This window comes from Camelus ferus, chromosome 35 (assembly GCF_009834535.1).
Source record: "Camelus ferus isolate YT-003-E chromosome 35, BCGSAC_Cfer_1.0, whole genome shotgun sequence".
Taxonomy (NCBI): domain Eukaryota; kingdom Metazoa; phylum Chordata; class Mammalia; order Artiodactyla; family Camelidae; genus Camelus; species Camelus ferus.
In genome coordinates this window covers 18,306,189-18,319,321 of record NC_045730.1, presented here as the reverse complement: position 1 = coordinate 18,319,321, position 13,133 = coordinate 18,306,189, and positions in this window count along the sequence as shown.

Below are 13,133 nucleotides of genomic sequence, written 5' to 3'. Positions count from 1 at the left end.
TGAAACCATGGCGACGATCTTGCTAGTGATAGTAGGTAACAGCTAACAAACGCTTACTACGTGCCGGGCCCCTTCCCAAGCACTTCCTATCTTAACTCGTACATCCGCTCTACACCTCTTCATGATTACAGAGGAGAAAACTAAGGCACAAAAGGCTGGGTTCACTGGAGTCAGGTCATACAGCCTAACAAATGGGGCTGCAATTTGAAGCCTGACAGGCACCTGCTGTCCATCCATGCTGTCCATTTCATGACATCTCCTTCCATTATCTTATCATAGACCACCTTTGCTTAACTCTTCCATGGCTCCATGTCGCCTAGACTGTAAGGTAAAATCCAACTCCTTGGCCAGGAGCACCCGGCCAAGCATGAGCTGTCCTCGGCCACCCTGCTGGGCCTTGCGTTACTCCACTGTCTACTTCTGATGCAAGGAGTCACTTGCCTTCTCTGAGTGGACCATGTTCCCTCCCTGCCCGACTTCTTTTACCTGGTAATCAACCCACCACCATGTCCATCTGGCAAATTCCTGATCAGACATCATGTCTTAAACAGGGTAACCCTTCCAGGAAGATTTTTCTGATTCCTCCAGGCAGAATAAGGCACATTCCCCTCCTATGTTTCTCCACGGTCTCTCCACAATTTGCCCGTCTTTCTAGTACAGATCTGAGCTCAATGTAGGAGAATTGCCTGCTTGCCCTTGTCTGTTTCCCCACTGAGTGGGGAGTGCATCTTATTTCTTTTTGTATTCCCAGTGTCTAGCACATAGTGGACTTTCAATAAATATTTGCTGGAGGAATTACAGTACCTGGTAACCCTGGATTTGTATGTCTTACCAAGGCAAAATTTAGATCACAGATCCTTGGAAGGCAAGGATGGTTCCTTCCCCCAGAACACATTTCCAGCACTGGGAGCACTGTTGGTGCTACATAAGTATTTTTTAGATAATTGAATAAATGAACAACTACTTTCAGGAAAATCTTTAGCATGAAATGAATAAAAGGGAAATCTTGTTCTAGTTTTCAGAAGAAACACATACTTTTCTGGATATTATCCACAGAATTAACCAGTGAGGCTGAAAATGGTGGACAATGAGAAATAAATTATTTCAGGAACTAAAAGGTCAAGCAGGGCACACAATTTTTTAGATTAGGAAGAGACTTGTTAATACAACATTGATACTTCATTCAATGGGAAATCTGTCTCCAAATTTTATTTTCCTCTTGAGGTTATAACGTTTACATTAAACCAAAATGACTCTGATGTATTAGTGTTGTTGACTATTCTTTCCACTAAATACCAAGAAAAAGAAAATGCTGCCAACAGTCTATAAACACAAACTTCATTACGTCTTTGTTTTCTCTTTGTCCAACTACTTGAGAATAGCTTTATAGTTCTACAGAGTGTGAGATGATGAGATTCCGACCATGAGAAAGGGGTTTTCACAGTCTACAGATTGAAATCTTGGAAAGTTATGCTAAACCACAGAAGAAATGTTTAAACAATGACAGATTCCCTTCTGCCTTTTTTTTTTTTAAAAGGGTTTAAATTTCTTTTCAGTAATTTTAATTTCCAACTTAATGTCATTCAAAAAGAGGCTCTGGAGTACAATTTTATCGTAGACCCCAACTTAATCTCATCACTCCCCGGAAACACTCCACCCTCAAAGGTGCCAAATTTGAGTCAGAGTTTGTTGCTGCTGCTGTTCTTAGGTCAAAACTACCTCCCTAGCCCTTTTATGTATCTCCCATTTACTTCAAAAGATACAGTCCTTGAGGGGAATAAATGAGCAAATCTAATGTGTGTTTAAAGTACTCCCCTAATTGTTTCTGTATGTCTTTCTGGAAAAAAGGACATTTTTGGAGGAAGAATAATCACGAACATTAGTAGCGGATAGAGACCATCTGGAAAGGGAGTATAAAAATCAGAGCTCTGGTCCTGGCTGGGTCTGATGGTCTGGCCTGACTTTTTCAGATGAGGAAACTGAGGCCTCTTAGGGCCTGGAGGAGATCTCAGATGCTGGGTGGGTGGGGCCCACATTCTGGACTCCCCCCACCCCCCAGTCCCACAAACCCCATTACAACCCCACCATATGGCAAAAAGTCTGCTTGGTGACCATGATTCTGAAGGAAATGGTTGGTTCAGGAAAATTCCAGCCCTGGGAGCACACTCTGTGAAAGAAGATGCCAGGTAATAATACGTCTCCTTTACAAGCTTGTGTGCTTCTCAGTGGCAGGAACAAGAGAGGAACCAGAACGAAGTGAGGCCAGTAGTGGGAGAGCACCTGAGTTTAAAAAAAAAAAAGACTCTTAGTCGGGAGGGTGGAGCTCAGTGGCAGAGCATGTGCTTAGCGTGCACGAGGTCGTGGGTTCAATCCCCAGGACCTCCATTAAAAATAAATAAACCTAATTACCCCCCCAAAAGAAAAATGACTCTTATCATTAGTTCAGAGCCCTAACCCAACTGATGTTCCTCCCTCTCCCAAAAGGACACACGACTCATCAAGAAAAACAATAATGTACTCTCTGAGCCTTAGAAATCATAGAAGACAGACTCAGTCAGAAGGGAATGATGCAAGGCTGATAAAGAGTTTTCATATCAGACCTGAAGCATGTACACTTCAGTCTCACATCACAATGGAAGGATTGAAAGGGTTAGAAATGGATAATGTACACGTGGGCAGAAAAAGTAAGAGACCTGCTCCAGGTATGAAAAGGCAGGGAAGGGAAAGCCCCACACACCAGAGGTGGGAAGTGTGGTGTCACGAACCCTCTGGGTGGCACCAGCCCATTGGGAGGAGAAGAGCTTCCTGCCTGGGAAGAGCTTTCTAGTGTCGCTTGGCTATCCATCTCGGCCATTATAGGGGGTGACCCTGTGGGAGATGGACGAAGGGACACTTCCACCACATCCATCAGAGTGTAAAATGTGTATTGTCTTGGTCCAGCAATTCAACTGCCAAAGGATTTCTTCTACCCATACACACACCAAGCACATGTAAAAGGCTGTGTTACGGTGTGACTTGTGACTACATGGCAGGGGAATAATCTAACATCCATCAGTCAGAATTGGGCAAATAAGGAATATTTGTATAAAGAGAATGAGACAAGATACATATGAGCTTCTATGCAGAAGAGAGTTCGTAATATGTTACCATTCACGTAAAAGGCAGGGGATGTACTGATGTATGCCTCAATGATTTCCAGAAGGATACGTGACTAGGGAAATCACAACCATAACAATGAAAGCATCCTCTCTCTTTAGACAGAGCTCACGTGTGCTGGCACTGGTCTATGCACCTTACGTGAGTTAACAAACTTAATCCTCACAACGGTTCTCTAGACAGAAATTACGATCCTCTCTTTACAGACAGGGAAACTGAGGAACATGGAATTTCCATAACTTGCCTCTGGTCACCCAGGCTGGCAGTGGAGGAGCTGGGTTTGAGCCTAGGCGGTTTGCCTGAAGTCTATGTTCTGAATCATTACACTGTGAAATCTACTTTTCATTGTATACCCTGTTTAACTATTTGAATTTTTCAATTACCGTATTTATTGATATATTTTTTTCAGTAAAAAAAAAAAAAGGTAATGATTTTAAAGGAGACTGGTTCACCCCTCCCCTTCTCATTGGAACCCCAGCCTGGTCTTTGGGTAGAAGGCCTGTGAGAAGGAGGACACAGTGCTGGGTGAGGGACCAGCCACAGAAGCAGTCAGGGAGACTGAGGCGTCTGCAGGGGGTGCACTGGGGCAGCATGGAGAACACGGACAAGGCAGGGGACAAGACAGGTCACTTCTCCACATGCTTCATTTCCTCTTTGATCCCAACTTTCCGTCTCAATGAAAGATTTGCTGCTTTCACTCTGCTTGCAAAACATGCAAAACTTTGCTTTACTTAGCTAAGTCCCTTTACTTTTGACCATTCTAACATGTTTTTCAAGGTCATAAACAATTTTTTTTTCTGCAAAGCGGTGGGGGCATCTGACCTTCCCCTGCCAAGAAACTGTTGACTCCAAGAGCTGTCTTTGTCCACTTTAGGCGGAGGCAGAGTAGTAGACTTGATAAAACAGCCTGATGTCAGCATAAAAACAGGAGAGAGTTCCCAGGTGACGTGTGATGTGATGTCACGCTGCCATTTTCCAGGTTCACCGAGCTGGGCAAGCACCGTGGCTTCTTCCTGGCCATCTGTTTTCCCCAATGGTTCTATATATTACAGGGTTGAATGCAAAATCCCCTTGAAATTTTATAAAATGAAACAAACCTCACATGTGTATTATGACTTCTCAGCATGCATATTGGCAGGGTTAAGGATGCTAAGGCAGGGAAGGCAAGGAGCCCTCAGAGTCCAGCTCATGACAAGCAGGCTGGGGTCAGTGCCCTTGGATTTCACTGTGGTGGTGGTGGAGGCAAGAGGCATTAAGCAGATGAGCGATGTGACCTGCTGTATGTTTCCTGGCTGCCGCAGAGAACGCACTGTGGGAGGAAGAGAGCATCAGAGCCGTTAGGAGGCTGTTGTGATGTTTCACGTGAAAGATGATGGTGGCCACCAGGGTGAGAGTGGGAGAGGGGATGGACCCGGGGATACTCTGGAGGTAGAGCCAGTGAAATCTGCTCACATGGAAGAGTGATGTGAAGAGGAATCAAGATGACTCCCTGGTTTTCATCAGAAGCAAACGGGCATTGGGTGGTACCACTAAATTTGGATCAGGAAGACTCTGGAAGGACCAGGTGTAGGGAAAAAAGAGGAGAAAAAATATCAAGAGTTCTGCTTGGGTCTCATTCAGTTTAAGATGCTCTTTCAATATCCAAGAATAAATGTCAAATATGCAGCGGAAAAGATCAGAGCTGGAAACAAAGATTTGAGAGAGAGATTAAGAATTCTGCCTGGCTGCACGTAACAGACCAGCCCAACTGTCAGTAGCTTCAGCCAGCCTCAACAAGGACGAGGAAGACGAGGCTCACTTCCCTCCGGGTGAGCAGGAGCCTGGAGGTGGGCATGTCAGCGCTGACACGGGGACGCCGCGGTCCCAGACACCTGTTTTTCTGCTTTATCATCTTCAGCATGCAGCTGCTGTCCCCAAGGCCATCTTGTGGTCTGATGTGAACCATGGTGTCCTCACCATGAATTTCACCTTCCAGGGAAGTTGGAGGCAGCCCCTTCAGTGCATCCGCTCCCGGTGAGGACCCTCCCTCATGTTGCATTGCCCAGAGCTTCATCACGCAGCTGCAGGGGAATGTGGGGATGGAACCTTTTCACCGGTGCAGTGTCTCCCTTGATAACACCCATCTAGGCTTCTAGATGATGGGCAGTCTCTGCTATACAGATTCATCCATGTGCAAGTGGCAGATACGGCCATGACGCTGGATAATGACACGGTCAGGGAGGGAGGGAGGACCAGGCACTTGAGGAAGCATCAACTGTTGACTGCCTCCTGGACGTGGAGCCCGGGGGCACAGGAGCTGCGCTCCCATGAATAAGCCTCTCTTTGTCTTGCTCCTGGGCCTTGCGTCTGTCCAGCCCTTGTTGTTCCTTCTCTGTTGACCTACTTTCCACTTCTACAGCCTCGCTGCGTGTTATACAGCCCTTCAGGAAGTCTTTCTAGAACAAGACTGCGTGTAAATAAATAAACACGTCTTTAACCAGTCTTCCTGCTGGTAGAACAGGAAATGAAGATAAAAGAAAGAGACAGAAGAGGTGGAGGAATGGAAGCAAAGGGATGGAGTGGGACACAGGGGGTGACGGGGAGGCTCTTCCTGGGGGGAGGGGAAGAGATGCCTCAGGACTTGTCCACTTACACACAGTCACAGTCATGGGAGACAGAATAGGGTTACCAAAGGGGACGGGGGAGGGATAATTTAGGAGTTTGGGATTAACAGATACACACTACTGTATGTAAAATAGATAAATAACGGGGACCAACTGTACAGCACAGGGAATTATATTCAATAGCTTGCAATAACCTCTAATGAAAAAGAATCTGAAAAAGAAAAAAATATATATAAATATGTATCTGGATAACTGAATCACTTTGCTGTACACCTGAAACTAACATTGTAAATCAACTCTGCTTCAATAAATTTTTTTAATTAAAAAAAAAAGGACTTGTCCCCTTATGGGTGTCCCCTGTATATAGTGAAACCCAGATCCAGACTTTCAGACTTTCTGTTTGGCCAACTGCTTCCTGGGGTCTGTCTGGAGAGGCTGCCAGAGAACTGACAGGAACTGGACACTTGACCATGGATAACGATGACGCGGGCAGCTGGGGCAGCTGCTGACGGTGAAGGACGGGCGTTCTTCCTGATGACCTGTGGCCAGTGGCCTGTGTCTCACAGAAGAACCTCTTAATAACAGAAACAGGGGTGAGTGCCACACATGGAATTACATAAAGATCCCTGGGATTCCAGCTCCATCGATGGTTTGTGCTCCAGACCTTCCCTCCCGAGGGCTCCGAGGTCTTGGTGTCTGGCATTGCTCCACGGCGTGTAAGAAGTCAGTAAACGCTCTTTGAAACCAAGGATGTAGGAAGCGGAAAGCTTCCTTTGAGAGACACAGTCACTTCCTCAGATATCCTCACTGCCCCTTATAAATTCTGAAAATGAGGAGTTCTGTTTTGATTCCAGGACCCAGAGGGCAGAACCAGCTGGTCCAGGGGACTCATCCAAGCAAGAATGACCAGGCTGTAACTGAAGCGCTGGGCTGCTAGCCTGGGAACCAGAAAGGATGCTGAGAATCAGGGAAGTTGGCCCTTTTCAAGTCCCTCGTTACTTTCTCCCAGGCGAAGACAGAAGGATCACCAGGACCGGTGAGCCCACCCAGCACTGTGGTGCAATTGTCCAGACGCAAACTTCCCTCTGCCGGGTGTGGACCCCATGTCCAGGTTCTGCTGGTGTCCCTGTAGGGAGTATGACCTTGACTTCCACCCACTGCACAGCTTCAGGCTATCCCCCCGCCTCCAGCCCCCTGAGGGGCAGGCTCTGAGATGGAGTTCAGTGTGTAGGATGTCCCTGAGGAGTGTGCTTGACCTCGACCCCGCGGAAGGGAAGGGAGGCCGCAGGAACTGGCAGGCAGAGAGGGCCAGCTGCAGTGAAGTCCAGTGACAGCTGGGCCAACCCCTGGAGAACTCCAATGGTTCCCCAGAGTTGGCCCAAGATGGACAGGCCTGCGTATTACCAGCTGGACTGGCACTGGGTGTGGGATGCCCTGGAAAGGGGAGGCCCCTCTCTGCAGCTAAGGCCACCTCTGAAGGGATTGACAGGTGTGCGTGGCCACCAGTGCTCCCAGCAGCAGGTGACAGGTCTTCCACTGAAGAAGGATCCAGACAGTGCCCCAGGACCAGCCACCCCACCCCAGGGCTGTCCTTACCTACTCTTTTCTTCAAGACTGTCCTCAATATTAAGTTCAATCAGAATTCAGCAGTATCCCAATATACGAGGGGTGAGAAAAAAAATCGCTTTCCTGCAAATTGTCCTGGGCCATTGCCTTCGCAACATACTCAGAGAAAGCTGTTTGTACTCTGGTCCTCTTGGACCTCTCCATTGCAGCCCCAAATTGAGCATCATATCAAAAGAAATGTTTGGGGGCGCTCGGGATGGGCAGGAGTTCTTGGGCTGTCCAGGTGCTGGCTCTCCCAAGGGAATGCCCTCACTGTGGGGCCTCTGTGGGCCCCCCTCCCCACTCCTGTTCATCAGCCACTCCCTTTGCCGCCTGCGTCCACCCTGAGACACTCCTGCTGAGAAACTCCAGAGGGATCCGGTATTCAGACCCAGGGAAGAAAGCCCTGGGGAGACTCAGGAAGGAAGAGGGGAGGGGCTCTGAAGGGTGGCATGCTGCCTGCCAACTTTTTCCAGGTGGCCTTGGTTGGGGGGGTCCCTGGAAATGTGGGCGGAGGATGAGGCAGGGTGCTGTCGAGGTAAGCCGCCCTGGATCCAGGGCCAGACTGCCAGGTCAACCCCTGGTCCTGCTGTGCACAAGCTGTGTGTCCTTGGGAAAGGTGCTTAACCACTCTGTGCCTCAGTTTCCCCATCTGTGAGGTAAGGACTAATAACAGTACCTACCTATTTGGTGCAGCCACTATGGAAAACAGTAGGGAGTTTCCTTAAAAACTAAAATAGAGTTACCATATGATCCAGCAATCCCACTCCTGGGCGTATATCCAGAGGAAACTCTAATTCTAAAAGATAGTTACACCCCAGTGTTTACAGCAACACTATTTAAGATAGACAAAACATGGAAACAACCTAAATGTCCATTGACAGATGACTGGGTAAAGAAGATATGGTGTGTACATACAATGGAATACTACTCAGCCATAAGAAAGAATGAAATCATGTCATTTGAAGCAACATGGATGGACCTGGAGGTTGTCATGCTAAGTGAAGTTAAGTCAGACAGAGAAAGACAAATCTCATATGATATTATTTATATGTGAAATCTAAAAAAATGGCACAAATGAACTTATTCACAAAACAGAAACAGACTCACTCACGTAGAAAATAAACTTAACGGTTACCAATGGGGAGACGGTGGGGGCAGGACAAATTAGGAATTTGGGATTGGAAGATACAAACTACTCTATATAAAATAGATAAACAACAAGGTCCTACTGTACAACACAGGGAACTATACTCAATACCTTGTAAAAACCTATAATGAAAAATAATTTATGTGTATATATATATATATATATATATATATATATATATAGCTGTATAAGTGAATCACTCTGCTGTACACCAGAAATTAACACAACATTGTAAATCAACAAAACATCAATTAAAAAAAGTAACAGTACCTACTTCATAGGATTCCTATCAGGACCAACACCCGTGAATCACTTAGAAAAATACCAAACACACAGCATACTCAGGAGACGCAGCTCCAAGAGGCTGGAGAGCAGGAAGGAGCCTGCGGGTTTGGGGGTCAAGTCGAGGCTAGTTCCTCCCACGCAGAGCAGTCTTCGTGGGGGACAGCTGCCCATGGAGCCAGCCTCAAACAGAAATTTCTGGGAAACTTTCAGAGGCTTCAATGTGATTGTTTATCCAGCCAGAAGTGATCTGCAAGGCAAGTCTTCCTCTAATAAACAGCAATTTGTGAGGGGTTCTGGGGTTTTGTTCTTGGAAAAAAAAATATTGTTGTTATATATGCTACAGTGAAGCAAACAATTTGTAAGCCTCAAAGACTTAGCCTCCAAATTACTGTTTTATTGAACTGCTCTCTGAAACAAAGTTTAAAAAAAAACCCCTGCTATTTAATGAATCAATTTGAGCAGAAACAGAACCCCTGCAGATGTAAAAGATGGGACCCTTATATACTAAAAAGAGAGCATAGCTTCATAGTTAAGAGCTGTTCTCTAGAATTGAACTGCCTGAGTTTGGTCCCGGCTCTGCTTGAAACCAGCTGTGTGATCTTGGGCAAACTACCTAACCTCTCTGAGCCTCTGCCTGTGTCAGATATGCAATGAAGACAATAATAGTGGAACTTCTACCTAGCTTGTGGTGAGCCTAGAATAGGGTAACGTGTGTAAAGGATTTATCATAGTAAGCCCTCGTGAGTTGGTAACATTCTAGTACTAAAACAGGAAATGCCAAGTAAAGAGACGTAACATGTTTTAAACAGCCACAGAGCCCACTCCCTTTCTGCACTCGGAATTATAAAGTATCACAGAGGCTATGTTGCAGTAACAAAACTCTCCAAATCTCAGGGGCCTGTGAAAGGGAGATTGAGAGAGAGAGAGACACAGAGAGACAAAGAGAGAGAGACAGAGAGGAGGTGTGAGGAGAGGTGTCCCTCTCCAACGTCGCGCCCACATGTGTTGCTGGAGGGGTGCTGGCATCTCTGGTGGGTGCATCTGCATCAGAGGGAAGAGGAGCTGAGAACAAGGCACCACCTCTGAAGTGCTTCCACTGGAAGTGACACATGCCCTTTCTGCTCATATTTCATCTGCCAGAACAAGCCCTAGCCATGGGGAACTTCAGGGGACTAGGGAAACGAAATCCCCTGCTGTGGCCGGAAGTAGATGCCAGACAGCAAGTCGCACGCACCCAGAGGCACACATCAAGCTGCCCCCGCTCTCCCACGCCAGTTGCCAGCTCAGCGGGGAAGAAGATGCCGATGTCCTGCTCAGAGAGAGGACTGTCTCTACGAGGCATCCTCTCGGGCCCTCCCAATTTCCTGTCCTCCCAGCATCTGGGTGGCCTTGTAAGAATACTTTTCCCACAGTTATCGAAGGCTGTAAAATTATAAAAATGACTCTATAAACCTGTCCAACCAGGACTATGTTTAATGATATTTTAGACTTCTGTTTTTTTTACTGTAATTTTGATGACTGGGAATTCATTAAAGAAATATTGAGAACCTGATGCCAATCACCGCCCATTTGATATTTAAAGCAAAATGTGAAGTCAGGCACTCTAAGAATTAGCTCTCGCTCTAAATGTTTACTTTTGGAAAAAGTCACTTTGAATCCTCTCAATTTTTAAAGTTTTTACATTATGAAAATGTCAAACATACTCCAACCCTGAGATGACAGTGGAGAGAATGCCTTAAACAAGGACTAGATATCAGTTCACCACTGCATGCTTCTGGATGTATCTCTGAAAAATATGGACTTTTTCTTAATATAAACACAGCCTTTTTCACCCATACTAGTTCCTGGGGTCTCCTTATACCCAGTCAGTGATTAAACCTGCTCAACTGTCTAAAATTTATATTTGAAGTTGACTTGTTCTAATTTAGGATCCAAATTAGGTCTACAAATAGCTTTTGGTTATGTCTCTCTCTCTTTTTTTCTTTTTACATTTTTGTTGATTTATTTGCATTTCTTGGATTACAAATGAGGCCATTTATAATGTAATACACTGTCCACCAACTGAAGTTACTTCTCTGTAAACTGCCTTTTCAGCCATAATTCTATTATTTGTGGTTTTTTAAAAGTTTGTTTATGGAATGGTACTGTCTGGGTTTTTTTCCCCTTAATTGAAGTATAGTTGATTTACAACATCGTATTGGTTTCAGGTGTACAGCATAGTAATTCCATATTTTGACAGATTACATACTCCATTGAAAGTTCCTGCAAAATGGTTTATGTCTGTTAATTCTCTTTTAAACTAGAGAAGCCCCTGTTTCTGCCCCCACTAGAACCTGGTGCCATGAGCTGATGGCAGAAATGTGGCCACTGTCCCGCGGAATGCCCCGCTTTCTGGATTTGTCTGTTGACTTCCTTGTGGTGCCTTACTCTCTCCTTTTCGGTTCTGTCTCTCCCGTCTGGAGAAGTGAGCTCTGGAGGCCTGATTTGGTTTAGACGCTTTCACAGGTGGCGCAGGGCGGTCCATGGTGCATCCCACCCTCAAGTGCACGAGGTCCTGCTGCCCGACGTCCAGCCAAGCCACGGGGCCAGGGCATGAGACCCTGCATCGTCTGTTGGCAAATTCCTTTCCAGGCTTAATCCTGCAGATCACTCACTGGGAGTGTGGCTTTGATCAGTCATTTCATTAGAGGTGGCTAAAGGCTGCTTTTCAAAATCCATCACTTTTTCCCATTCATCAGTTAGATTCTTTCCATAAAGCAATTTTCCCTCCTCCGTGGGGTCTACTTCATTACTCTCGAATATAGATCATACGGGAAAGGCTGGCTCTGTGCTTAATTCTCTCCTTTTCAGGCTCATTTTCAGAGTTAGAATTTGGGGCCCTAGTTCATTCCAGTGGTGTCCAAAGGGTTTTGTTTGTTTGTTTTGGTTTGCTTGGTTTTTTTTTTTTTTTTTTTTGCTTGAGTGAGACTCCCCCTCGAATAATGATAATGATGATGGACTCATGGGTTTTTATGTATTTAATGTGTTTCAACCAATTGCATTCCCTAATCCTTTTTATTCTTGTATTTCTCCATCTTGGATCCTACATCCTTTCAACACGATGCATTAGTCTCTGCTTCTTTGCATCACAACACTCCTCTTGTGTATTTCCATCTAGACTTGGGAGTAGCCATCCCTCCAAAGGGCCCTGCTTTCTTCTAGTGCGTCCTGATTGCATGTTAAACACAAAATACATGTCTCTCTACGCCCCTCAGCCTGGGTGTGAAAGATGACATTCTGACACCACCCCTCCCCAAAGCTCCCCTCAACTCCCAGAGCAGTTCTAGTTGATCCCAAAGGTCTGGAGTGGATGATGCACTGTGGTTCCCTCGTAAAGCTCATTGCCTTCCCAGTGGGTAGATAATTTGCTTCTTAGTATTTCCCTGAAGCAGCTGTGAGTCTGAGGAGTGACAGACACAGTGAGCTGTAAACCAAGGCACAAGCCATTCAGGGAGAGCTGTGGAGGTGCACACTAAGGGGACACAGGAGGTCGAGGGAGCAGTGAGCCCAGGAGAGGACCAAGATGTGAGGTCACAGCAATTTCTTTCCTGAACACGTGTGTCAGCCCAGAGGGACTGTCTCCCTTTCTCTGGGAACATAACCTTCTTTGGAAGAGAGAACACAGTTTCCAGAAGGATTCCCAGGGATCAGAGGAGGAGGAAGGGGACTCCTGGCTGAGATTGGCTGAATACACCAAACCACCAATGGCGGGTGGAGGGGACAGACACCAGGATGGGTCCTGTCACATCCATATCCACCAGGAACAAGTGATGCAGGAGGAGGCGGACACCGCCCTTTGGGAAGACAAAGGAGCGGATCCCATGAATGAACAAGGGAGTGTTCCTGCTAAGCTCCCTTGAACTTGAGCCAGGGGAACTTTGCACCAATTATAAACATCAATAAATGAATCACCAATTGAATTTTTGAATCACTGGCAACTTGGAATCTGAGAAGGAGAGCCCTTCAGAGACGTGACAGACTTTCTAGACGGGAAAGGCGAGACAGAGATCTGATTTAACTTCCAGGCCCTCCCTGGGAACAGCAGGTCATCTTTCAGAGAAATGCAACCTTGATTTCTTCTCCTCCTCAACTTTGTGTCGGGATGGAAAGAATCTTCTCCTCAGCGTCTGGGCACTCGCGGGGACTGAGGATGGGGAGTCTGGCTAAATTTATGCTCTGGGCTGCGGGCCATCTGCTGAGCCACGCTGTTCAATCAGCAGCTCTCTCCTTTGTAAACCATGTGGCCTCCTGCACAGTGTGTTTGAGTCTCTGCCATCAAAATAATTTTTCTACGG